At 45.9% G+C, this 9,833-nt stretch overlaps 1 long non-coding RNA gene across 1 annotated transcript; it reads left to right on the top strand.

The window, feature by feature from the left end:
• Nucleotides 1-371: 371 nt before the first annotated feature.
• On the top strand, nucleotides 372-7,572 carry LOC125109099 (uncharacterized). Its single transcript, XR_007130112.1, has 3 exons — nucleotides 372-580; nucleotides 3,604-3,743; nucleotides 6,870-7,572. It is a non-coding gene; the product is annotated as an uncharacterized LOC125109099 (long non-coding RNA).
• Nucleotides 7,573-9,833: the final 2,261 nt, after the last annotated feature.

Raw genomic sequence — 9,833 nt, forward strand, 5'->3', positions numbered from 1 at the left:
ATTTTCAAGGACAGACTCTGTAATGAGAGGTAACCACCTGTGTCTGCTCCAGGGTGATTGCACGACGCAGGATGATATATTTAAAATCGTCTCGTTTGGTGAGCTGTCAGCCCTCTGGCTTCCGTGCTTCGGTAAGTTTCTAACTCCACGCGGCAGAGGCACAGGCCGGGAAATGAGCACAGATAGAGGAGAAAACGTATCCTAGGCCCTGCTCTCAGCGAACCTGGGTGCTGCCTCCTAGCTGTGTGAACCTGGGTAAGTACTAATGCTCTCCAGCTGTGCCGCCCCTGGGGAGACTAGGGCGCTCCTGGTTTTGCTCTCTGGAGGCAAAAAAAAAAAAAAAAAAAAAAAAAAAAAGTCATGGCATCTGCAAAATGGGCGCAATGGAGCTCGTGGCAGATAAGGAAGCCAGGCAGGTGAAAGAGCCCAGCATCCATGCATCGTGAGATCTCAGTAATTTATCTGCTGGGACCCGTATTCGGATTTTCAGGCAAGATCCGGAGCTGACGTCCTTTTTCCTAAAAGACCGAGGCGGAGCCTGGGAGAGCAGTAGCCACGGGCAGCACGGCCCACACTGATGGTAATATTCCCGGCGTCCGGGTGAATTTTTTTTTTTAAGATTTTATTTATTTATCTGACAGAGAGAGATCACAAGTAGGCAGAGAGGCAGGCAGAGAGAGAGGAGGAAGCAGGCTCCCCGCTGAGGCTTAACCCACTGAGCCACCCAGGTGCCCCAAATCTTTGATCTTAGGCTTCTCTAGGAAGTTAAGAACACCCATCAGAGGTTCAAATTTTACACTTAGATGAGAACATTGGAAAACTATTTAACTGTGGTCTTCGGACAGTATAGACTGACTTAAATTGACGTGCTCTTCTGTGTCCAGCAGAGAAAGTTCTGAGATGAGGTGTCCTTACTAGGTATAGCGTGTCTATCCTTTTTTATAATTCATCCACCACCTGAACTACTTCCTAAATCTGGAGGGCAACTCTCCTTGGAGACCCCGCCTTTCACCGCAGAAATGGAAAATGGAGAAAATTGATTTCCAGTGCCCCTTGCAGTGAAGGTGTGAACCTTGGCCGGACTAGCCAGCCAACCAAAGGCGGCTGCCCCAGACTCTGGCTTGGAACCTACTCATGCACGAGCAGGATGGGCTCTGTGGGGTCCACTCTAGGGACATGCGATGCTAGCATCCTGTGACCACTGGTGGCCTTGACTGTGGTTCTAATAGCAGAACCCCACATCCAGAACCAGAGTTGGTGTTAGGTCCGGTGTGGACAGCAGGGTTCCCACCAGGGGCTGGCAGACTTTTTCTGTCAAGGGCCAGATTGCTATTTTAGGCTTTGCTAGGCAAGAGGCAGTATCAAGGTGATTACACAGATACTTACACAAGCATTTAAGAAGGTAAAACCGTGATACTTGGGTGGCTCAATGGGTTGAGCCTCTGCCTTTGGCTCAGGTCATGATCTCAGGGTCCTGGGATCGAGCCCCAAATCGGGCTCTCTGCTGAGTGGGGAGCCTGCTTCCTCCTCTCTCTCTGCCTGCCTCTCTGCCTACTTGTGATCTCTTTCTCTGTGTCAAATGAATAAATGAAATCTTTAAAAAAATAAATAAAAAGGTAAAACTATTCGTAGCTCGCGGGCCCTTAGAATAACGGATGGCAGTGTGGTTCAGCCCATGCCAGTAGTTTGCTGGTCCCTGGTCTGGAGCCTTGGGGTGACATTGGTGCTGTTTTTCACAAGACCATCTCAGTGTGACTCTGGATTCACCGTTTCCACGGTGCACCGTTTCTCCCTCAGAATCTGTAGGAGGAGCCAACCTTGCACCAAGCCGGGCCAAGAGACAAAACGCTCTTTCCCATCTTCACCCCCTACCAATTCCTTCACCTGTTAAGGTGTGTTTTCCAGGGACTGTATGATGTGTGAAATTCAATGACCCCGAGAGACACTTTGTAGAAAGCTGAACACTAAAGGCATTTGTAAGAACGTAAAACCAAAAGCCCAAACCGAAGGCGATCTACTCACTAACTCACTCAACTTGGGAGGGTAGGGTGGGAGTTATTTTTCATATTTTTAAATGGATTAAAAAAAACGAACATTTCAAAAATTTCTCAGATGTAATTTTGAGTAGGTAAATATCGATAGGTCTAACTTTGATATATAAAAGCTCTTTGGGGTCATCAGTAATTTCAAAAAAATTTTTTTAACTTCTTTTTTTTAAAGTAGGCTCCACACCCAATGTGGGGCTGGAACTCAGGACCCCGAGAGATCAAGAATCACACACTCCACTGACTGAGCCAGCCAGGCGCTTCTCATCAGTAATTTTGAAGGGTGTTCAGGGGTCCTGAGACCAAAACATTTGAGAACTGTTGGCTTAGGGCAACATCATGCCTCTTTTCCTGGAGATTTCACTGGAGGGAGACTATTTCCTCTTATTTCTCACAAAGCAAGAAAAAAAATTATGGTTAAGAGTGCAGTCTTGGGATTCTGAAATCTTGAGTATAAAACTTGACTCCAGAACGTACAAAATAGGTGATTTGAGATCAGGGATTTAAACTCCTGGAGGCTCAGTTTCCTTATCTGTGAAATGGGGATCATGAGACCCACCTTTTAGGGGAGTTATAAAGATTAAAGCAATCCTCACTGACTGGGAGCCCTGTTCTATGGAAGGAAGCAGTGGACCAGACCAGCACCTCGGAGACTTGAAGGTACACACAGATTGCCTGCAGATCTTGCTAAATGCACTTTGTATTTCCTTTTATTATCTATCACAATCAGATTGGACATTTATTTTATTAGTTGATGAGTTGGTTGTCTCCTGCCCTCCAATGCAAGCACCGTGAAGAGCTAGTCATGTCTGTCTTGATCAGGGGCTCATAAACTACAGTGTGTGGGTTGAATTTGGCCTCTTGTCCCTTTTTGTAAATAAAGTTTTATTGGAACACAGACGTGTTCATTCTCTCATGTATTGTCCGCGGCTGCTTCTGGTCTACCGCAGCAGAGTTCAGTTGTGATAGAGATCAAATAGTCCACAAAATGAGGATATTGACCCTTTTTGGAAAACACGTGCTGACCTCGCTGGGGTTATCGCTCAGCTGCCCTGGTGCAGAGTCGGGCCACAGTGGGTGCTCAGCAGATACTTCCTGAGCATTTCTCAAGTACATTTTATAGGTATTGTCCCATTTAATCCTCCTTACCACTCCCTAAAGGAGATGCATTCAGGATCCACAAACCCGGAATTCCAAAAGACATCCTTTTAAAAAATACTCTGGCAGCAAAATGATCTGACCTGACTCACGTGGCTATAAGATAAGATTTGAGGGCGCCTGGGTGGCTCAGTGGGTTAAGCCGCTGCCTTCGGCTCAGGTCATGATCTCAGGGTCCTGGGATCGAGGCCCGCATCGGGCTCTCTGCTCAGCAGGGAGCCTGCTTCCCTCTCTCTCTCTCTGCCTGCCTCTCTGTCTACTTGTGATCTCTCTCTGTCAAATAAATAAATAAAATCTTTAAAAAAAAAATTAAAAAAAAAAAGATAAGATTTGAATGATGTGAGGGTCTTGATTGTCTATCTTTATCTCACGAATCCAACTGTCCTATGTTTCTCTGCAGGCACACAGATGAAGCCGATTCCAGAGTGCTGCCCCGGGGCCCCGCTGGAGATCCTGTGCAACACAGCAGAAGCACCATATCGCGTTTTTAAAAATCTGAGCATTCTGAATTCCTAACCTTATTCGGTTCTAAGGATTTGGGTAAGAGATTTGCACATGTATTTTTCTTTCCTTTGCAGCTGTGGAATATGGAGACTAGGAGACTAAGTCGCAGGGCGAGTGCCCGGCAGGGCCCGGCAGAGCACGGCTTTGAATCCAGGAATCTGATCCCTGAGGAGCCTCTGTAACCCCTGAGGCTTGTTGACTGGATGAATAAAGGAGTAAATGAAGCTGAGGGGGCCGGGGTCCATCCTCTGGGCTGGTTTACGTGCTGCCCGGTGAGATCCCTGCCTCTCCTGGGCGGAACATCTTTGCTGCTGCTGTAAATGTGCATGCAAAACACATGTGCACGCACACACGCACATACGCACAGACACACGCAACTCAGAAAGGAGCTGTATGTTATTATATTTCCTGGAGCCTTATGGCTGCCTGTTGTTTTTAGCAATCTCATCTTTATGGATCAGGTGACAAAGCCCACTAGTAACCAGGCAGGGGAAAGAAAACAGATGCTTTTCCAGGCAGGCGGGGTGGAGCTGAGCAGTCTGTCATTGTGGTTAAACCTCTGGCTCCATCAGGGCACAGCACCTTGTAAAAATTATTACTGTTTTCTGTCTCAGGGGGCTGCTCTAGTCCCGAGAACGCAAAGCCACGGTGAACAGGAAAAGTATAATTTGTCTGTTGGGTGCTCAGACTGGAATAGGGCAGCGGGGTATAGTAATGCTGTTTCCAAAGCGTGAAAGCATTATTTCCTCCAGGCAAGAGAGGAAGTGAGCCTTCTCTCGTGGGCTTAAAAGCTTCCTTGAGAAGATGTAAAGAGGCCTCTAGAAGGCAGTGGAAAATTAACGTGGTTCTAAGTGAGCAAGAGAGTCTTCAAAAAGGCTTGGAGGCGTGAGATGGGCTCTGCAGGTTCTCAAAGGCTGTTGTTTAAAACACAGTTGTTAACAGGTGACGACTCTATGGTTTCCTAAAAAAAAGAAAAAAAAAGGAAAAAGAAAAGGCATGAATCTGCGCGTGTGTGAGTGTGTGTGTGTAAAATATAGACATTTGTATTTGTGTAAAAATATAGAAAAAGAATAAGGAGGATACGCTCACCATTAACACAGGAAGTAGAGGAGAAACACGCAGGGCCGGGGAAGTGACACATGACACAGAGAGAGCTGGGCAACTTTCCATTTTCAATCATAGATACGGCAGCATTCTGCCTATGCTTGTGTAATCTAAACAAAACAAAACAAAACAAAACCCAAATAAAATTAACTTCCAAAAGCAAACAACCCCCCCACCCCCAAGGAATCAGCTTTATAATAAACAGAAAGCCCCTTTCCTTCTAAGAATGAGGAGGCCACAGGCACAAAGGACTTCCTGGCTTGGGCATTCCTTAGTTAAGTCATGTTTGGAAGACTGACAGAACTTCACCTTGTCCCCAAACGGTAGATTTCTTAAAACGGTTATTGAAACTTTGCTGTTGAACAAAAGGGAAATGAATGCCCCCACCTTCTTCTCTCTCATACTCTGCTTAAAGTTATTAAGCTGCTGCTTCTTCTTCTTCTTTTTTTTTTTTTTTTGAGAAATAGGAAGCATCCCAAATGGTGGTTTTTAAACTTATCTTTCAAAATACACATCCTACTAGCTTAAGGTATCAAATGAAACCCTTAACTATTAAAAAGAAAATCACATCTCTTTCTTCGGAGACAAAGACAGGGATGCGATAGATCTGGGAGGGTCCTTTAGATCAGGCACAAAATAGTTGATCTTTTGTTTTTATTTTTTAAAAATATTTTATTTATTTGAGAGAGAGAGAGACAGATGGAGAGCATAAGCGGGGAGAAGCAGGCTCCCCGCTCAGCAGAGAGCCTGACACGGGGACCTGATCCCAGGATCTGATCCCCGGACCTGATCCCAGGACCCTGGGAAATCACGGCCTGAGCCAAAAAAGGCAGATAGATGCACAACTGAGTGAGCCACCCAGGCACCCCTGGCCTTTTGTCAATCTAGTGTAAAGCAACCTGATTGCTTTCTTACTTTCAGATTATCTTTTAGTAGACGTTTCATTGGATTGTTACTTTTGTTGAATTTATTCCTTATCAGTCTGTTAGATAAGAAATGGGCAGTGTGTCTGGAGACTGGGGATGGAGAGGATGGTGACCCAGAGGAATACTGCCATCCCTATTTGCACAGACACCAGGAATTCAACAAAACGTGGCTGCTGGCGAAGCCCGGGCCTAGCAGCTTTTCCAGCTACAAGTCCGAGAGCCGGAGAGAGGCAGGCTTAATTACTGGACATTTCATCATAGCGCCCAAACAGTAAATGACCAGCATGGGTGCATCTTGATTAGGATTTGTGGGGGCGACAGATTATTTTTTCAAGGTGAGGATTTATAATTTTACCGGAGAAACCACTAGTTGGTATAAGTTTGTCCGTCTCCCCGAGGCGGTCAGATTTACAGCATAGTCCTAGAAAAGTTTCTTCGTACCCCCTTCCCCCTTTTTGGAATCTGTGTCTATCAAAGGAGAGTCTTAGAAGAAATCTTGTCTTTATTCATGAGATAAAGAATAGGTCCTTTGACATGATCCCAATGCTAGATTTTGTTGTTGTCCTTTTCCAAGCATTATTATCATATTGTTTTTTATTAGATCCTCATAGCAACCTAGAGGCGGACAGAAGCAGCAATCTTCACGTTATGGAGGAGGAGAGAGGAGCATACAGGTTAGCCTGCACATGGAAACAATTAGCTAGGGAGCAGTTAGGATTCCCAGTCTCTTTTGCCCAATGCTTTCAGTGAAGGCAGGCATAGTTTTTATCAGGTTTTAATGTGGGTGGAGTTCAAGGCATCTCTGGGGTTCCTCTTATGCTCAAGGTTGTGGAAAAATCCCTAGAGCACAATAAAATCCAAAGAAGAGGTTTACTTAAGCATGATTCACCCTAAAATACCTACTTGAGACTTTGGGGAAGGGACTCATTTTACCTTTGTCATCAGGGACACACCAAGGAGCGTTTGCAAGCCCCACCAGCAACTTGTCTATTTATACCTTGTTTATTACCGCAGTGACTGTACAGCTCTTGATCTTTGAGGACCACAGGAGATTGCAGTGAGTGGGTGGGGATGGGATTCTGCAAGACAGAGTTAATAATCCTAGACAATCGCAGGCTCTCTTTTACTCCAGGGGTGTGCCCCTTCGTTTACAGAAAGGAAGACTGAATCACAGAATGGAAAACAACCATGACACAGCTGGTCTGGAGCAGAGCAGGAAACAAAAGAATGGGATTTCCCTGCTTCGCCTTTAGATTGCATTGTCTGAAAGGTAGACTTTGATCCTAAACTTGGGTCCTTTTGCATTACAACAGTAACTCAAAAGGCAGGAGCTGAACGTTTCCTGGGATGATCTGCACGTTTTTTTGCTTAAGAGAAAACAAGTAAAAGTGACCCGGTTCTAATGCACAATGTGCAAGTCAGAAATTTAGGGAGGGAGGAAGGGAGGGCCAGTGATAGGTTTCAAGCATGTACAAAAATAACGGAAAATCAACGAGGATAACATTTATAGTGAAGAATAATCATGGCCTACCGATGGCCGTGTGTCTGGCGCTGTTTCTGGTGCTTTGCAAGGACTATCTCATTAAACGCTCACATCAACCGTATAAGGTAGATGCTGTTATTGTCTCCCTTTAAAGTTGAGAAAAATGAAGTACTAGGAGCCTGGTAATGAAGAGAAACCTCAGTCCTGTCCTCATCTTTGCCTTGGAGGTACTTAGGAACATATGTTTTGGCATCTATGACTCCATTTTAGTTGGCCAGGCCCAAACCAGTCCATTTGGTACCTTTGTGCTCATTAGAAAAAGGTGCTCCTGGGGTACCTGGGTGGCTCAGTGGGTTAAAGCCTCTGCCTTTGGCTTGGGCCATGATCCCAGGGTCCTGGGATCGAGCCCCCCCCCCCCCCCCCCCCCCCCCCCGCATCTGGCTCTCTGCTCAGCAGGGAGTCTCCTCCTCCCACCACCCCCCTGCCTCTCTGCCTAATTGTGATCTGTCGAATAAATAAATAAAATCTTAAAAAAGGTGCTCCCTCTGGGTAGGTGCTGCGTCTTTGAGTTGAAGGCTGGACGGGACGTCTTTGGGGGGGCCCCCGCATGGCACGTGGAGGAACTCAGCGGAAACTCACCTTTCTGCGCTAGGTGTCCTTGTGTAGGGCCAAGCCTCATGCTCGCGGTGGGGCCCTGACTCCTGCACACACTAGTTTTGAGATGATGAGCAGCCTCCTCAGTGTCTTGGAGTCTGTTTCTTCATTTAAAAATCTGGATGAAAAAAAAAAAAAATCAGGATGATGCTGGGGCATCTGGGTAGCTCAGTCAGTTAGGCGCTGCCTTGGGCTCCGGTCATGATCTCAGGGTCCTGAGATTGAGTCCCACGGGCTATCCCTGCTCAGTGGGGAGCCCGCTTCTCTCCCTCCCTCTCCCTGCTTGTGCTCTCTCTGTCAAATAAATTTTTAAAAATCTTTAAAAAAAAATAATAAAAACCAGGATGATGCTGTTATCCTCAGACAGAGGCTAGTGGTGAGGATTCACAGTGAATTTCCCTGGCATATCAGAAGCACTCAGGAGGCAGAATCAAACAGGAGATAGTTCGATTTCACCTCCTGTTGGATCATAAACTCCTCAGAGGCAGGAGGCAGAAGTTTAGAGACTCATTTTGAAATATCGTGGGCAGGACATTTCGCAGGAAAGCCACTGGTGTTTTATAAGAAATAAAGGGAGTCAATGACTCTAAATTTAGGAACTGCCTTCAGAATGCCTTTCAGGGAGTTTGAATGGACTCACAGATTTTATGTGTGATATACGTGTGAGTGTGGGGGATCCGATGGCCCATATATGCATCCCAGAGCTGATCCTTAAAAGCTGTGTGACTTTGGACACGTTCTTTAGCCACACTCGGTGTGAGTTTCCTCTTCAGTGAAATGGGGATAATGGTCTTTTCATAGACTTGTGAAGTGTAAATGAGAAAAATTCATATAAGATGTGTCAAATCATCCATGGCAGATACTAAGTGCTCATAAAATGTTAGCTGGCAGGGCACCTGGCTGGCTCAGTTGGAAGAGCATGTGACTTTTGATCTGGGGGCCATGAGTTCGAGCCCCATACCGGGTGTAGAGATGGCTTAAAAAAAATTAAAATGTTAGCTGGCTTAAGTGATGGTGGTTATTAAATAGAATGTAGATCGAAGGCAGCACAGGCATTTTCTGATTTCTCTTAAATTCTCTGAAGTTCAACCTCAGGAAACCCTCTCAATAAATCCACTCTGTGGACAACTGTGTTGTCTTGCCCGCCATCTTAGAGGATGCAATATGCTTCTTCAGCCACTCACTGAATATAAAGGTTAGTTCCAGACTTGCATGTGAGTTTCTGTTATGAGGAAAAAGATCAAGGGCAGAGGGTCAGCGGGCATCAGCCAGGACCAGGGTTCCTGGAAGCACAGAAGTCATGGATGGACATTCCTTGTTTCTCTTAGCTTTTGGCTCTGACTTTTCTTCTCTGTGCATGGGTCAAATGCTAAGGTCTCGTCTGAACTTGGAAGGTTGTTGAGGTTGGAAGTTTGTTGAAAGCCAGCAAAGGGCTTTCTGTCCCTCTCTCTCTCTCTGCTTATTTGGTAAGTTAATGCATGAATCCTGCAGCTCTACTCTATACTCTGGTATGTTGAGAAGGACATTTCCCCCTGAGCTGTGCTGAGTGGACTGGATTAGATTATGAGTTTGCATCACATGAACGCCCAGGCTCCTCTATGTACCAGATTCCCCTGGTTTTCTTTTCTTCCTTTCTTTCTTTCTTTTTTTTTTTTTTTTAAGATTTTATTTATTTGAGAGAGAGAGAGATCACAAGTAGGCAGAGTGGCAGGCAGAGAGAGAGGAGGAAGCAGGCTCCCTACTGAGCAGAAAGCCCGACTCGGAACTCGATCCCAGGACCCGGAGATCATGACCAGAGCTGAAAAGGCAGAGGCTTAACCCACTGGCCACCCGGGCGCCCCTCCCCTGGTTTTCTAACCCCAAGCTGTCTTGGTTGTGTGTGGCAAGGGCTATCAAATGATGAGTCAACCAATAGGATTGTTTTTCCCTTCACGTAATAAAAAGTCCTCAATTCCAGGC

Source organism: Lutra lutra, chromosome 9 (assembly GCF_902655055.1).
Source record: "Lutra lutra chromosome 9, mLutLut1.2, whole genome shotgun sequence".
NCBI lineage: Eukaryota > Metazoa > Chordata > Mammalia > Carnivora > Mustelidae > Lutra > Lutra lutra.